Source organism: Octodon degus, unplaced genomic scaffold, assembly GCF_000260255.1.
Source record: "Octodon degus isolate 3935 unplaced genomic scaffold, OctDeg1.0 scaffold00126, whole genome shotgun sequence".
Taxonomy (NCBI): Eukaryota; Metazoa; Chordata; class Mammalia; order Rodentia; family Octodontidae; genus Octodon; species Octodon degus.
The window spans coordinates 4,230,120-4,232,473 of NW_004524702.1; the positions used below are offsets into that span (position 1 = coordinate 4,230,120).

General features: G+C 52.7%; 1 protein-coding gene across 1 annotated transcript in view; it reads right to left on the minus strand.

Annotated features, from left to right (window-relative positions):
- The window catches only part of LOC101575754 (C-C chemokine receptor type 1-like), a 3,943-nt gene extending 3,107 nt beyond the window's left edge, over window positions 1-836 (minus strand). Inside the window, exon 1 of the mRNA XM_004640770.2 lies at window positions 730-836. The gene's annotated coding sequence lies outside the window, so the exon portion shown is untranslated. The remainder of the gene's footprint in view (window positions 1-729) is intronic.
- Between the last annotated feature and the right edge of the window lie 1,518 nt (window positions 837-2,354).

Genomic DNA, 2,354 nt, shown 5'->3' on the forward strand with positions numbered 1-2,354 from the left:
GATGTCCTCCATTGCAAGTCCCTGCACACAGACAGGGTCAACCAGGATGCTACAAGCCATTGAGCCATCTCAGGAAATCGGCTCAGCAGCAAACTCCTCATACCTGCGTTGCTTTTCCTAACTCATATTTCCCTCTTGCTGCAGTTTCTTCATACACTACCTTGTTTTTTCCTTAGGGAGGATATTTGATGAGTAATTTGTTCTTAAATAACTTTGCATGAAAGTTACCTCTTGTCCCTTCTGGCTAGCTGGCTTTCTGAATCAGTCTCCAACAAGCGATCATGTGAGAAACACCTTTTAGCAGGGTAGGGTGACCCAGCCCTGAGATCCCAGAGCTCTGGGATGTTGAGGCAGGAGGACCCGGAGTTTTAGGGAACCCTGAGCAATGCAGCAAAACTTTGTCTCAATAAATAAAAATAAAAATAAAAATGCTATTGTGTGACTCTGTGCGAAGGCCCTGTGCAGATCTCCAGTACCTCATGTCCTCCAGGGTCCGATGGATCAGCACACAGGCATTACAATTCCACCTAGCTCTCCCAGGACCCTCGGCTATTGGGTGCTACGCCACACGACCTCCTGCTTTACACTCGCTGGCCCCAGTTGTTTTACGGATGCCGCCAGAGCCTCTGGAGCATGCCCACTTCTGAGGAGCCCTGAGCAGCCCGTGTCTGAGCAGGGTCACCCACAGCAGCAGCAGGAGACAGCACAGAAAGGCCAAGGCCCACTTACCTGGCTCCAAGGGGCTGACCTCTTAGCGGCTTTCTTCACTGAGGGCTCGAGGTCTCGGGCAGTAGGAAATGCTCAGCTTCCTCTGAGGTGATGGAGACGGGGCTTCAGAGTCACCAACTGTCAGAATGACAAGATACAGCTCGACTTCTGCTGCTGCTACGCCTGGGTGCTCCTGGCCTGTGACACCACCTGCCCTGTGGCTGCATTCACGGCGGGGACTTTCTTTTGTTGGTGGCTGTGGGCAGGCGGGATCATTGTGGGTGGTGCTGTGTGGAGTGGGGTTCAGGGAGGAGGTGACAGTGAGCTCTTCCCAGAACTTGTGGAGCAACTGGGCAGTGTCCTGGCGTGGGGAGGACATAGCGTTCTGTGGTCAGCAGGAACCTTTTTTTATTTTATTAGTTTACAAATGGAAGGATTTAAACCCTGTTTCTGTTCCTAAAAACCACTTGGCCAGTACTTGAGCCTAAAAGAGGCAGCCGCTTCCCCTGGGCACCCTCCCAGCTCCTGTCCCTCTGCTCCAGAGCAGCAGCCCCTAGAAGAACCTCCAGCCACGATGGGTGGCAGGGCTGGGGCTGTCTCTTACCTTCCCTCGCTGAGCCTCACCCCCATTTTATGCAAAGGTCACACACAGGCTACTTTCCAACCTTATCCGATCACCGTGTCTTGGTTCCCATCTATGATGTCAGGCTGCTGACCACATGTGCTGCAGGAGGAACAGGTGGGCAGCTGGCACCTGGAAAGTGTCACAGCACCTGGAGTGGTGGCCAACACCAACTACCCCAGGCAGAGGCAGGGGTGCTACACGCATATGACCTGGCTGAGCTACACAGTGAGTTTGAGGCCAGCCTGCATGCATTAGCAAGATTTTGTCTCAAAAATCCCAGCCCCACAGAAAGGAACAGAAAGATACCAGATCTAAACTGCCCCTGACGACACTCCCCAGTCACTGAAACCTACCACTGAAGCCTGGTGCCGGGCTGTAGGACTCCCATGCCCGAGACCAGCCTTACAGGAAGCAGCTTACAGAATCCACAAAGCAGAGAACCCTGGAGGGAAAGGGGCAGGACCGCTGCTGGGCCTTCAGTGGGTGGTGCACTAGGAGTGTGGTTTGCCTTTCACCTATTTCTCCTCAGGCAGTCAGGGATGCAAGAGCAGATTTGCTTACCAAAAAACCTACCCAACTCTTCCTACAATGCCCAATAGATAAATATAAGTTGAGCAGATCTTGCCTCTAATTTCACCTTAGATACTGTAAACCTTTCAGTCAGATTCCTTCTCAGCTCTGCACAAGGGAGTGTCATCTAAACTTTGGGAAAAGGAGGAGATTAGCTCTGAATTACCATGACCTTTGAAGAATTTAGATTCTGAAGACCAAGATAAGGGATTCTCAGGGACTTTCCAGAACGTCCAGAAGCCTCCAGGCGTCTTCCTGGGCCTGTGAGCTCTGGGTGCTTGGAGAAGCACAGGCAGGGACAATCATTTCCCAGGAGCAGAACCACTGTCAAGGCCTGAGGGGCTGGAGCTAGGAAACCAGGCCCCAGCTCACAGGAATTCTTTAAGCCTCCAGCCCTTGTTAGGGCAAGCCTGCTGGGCGTCAGCTCCTCCAGCTGAGCCCCTTCCCAGTG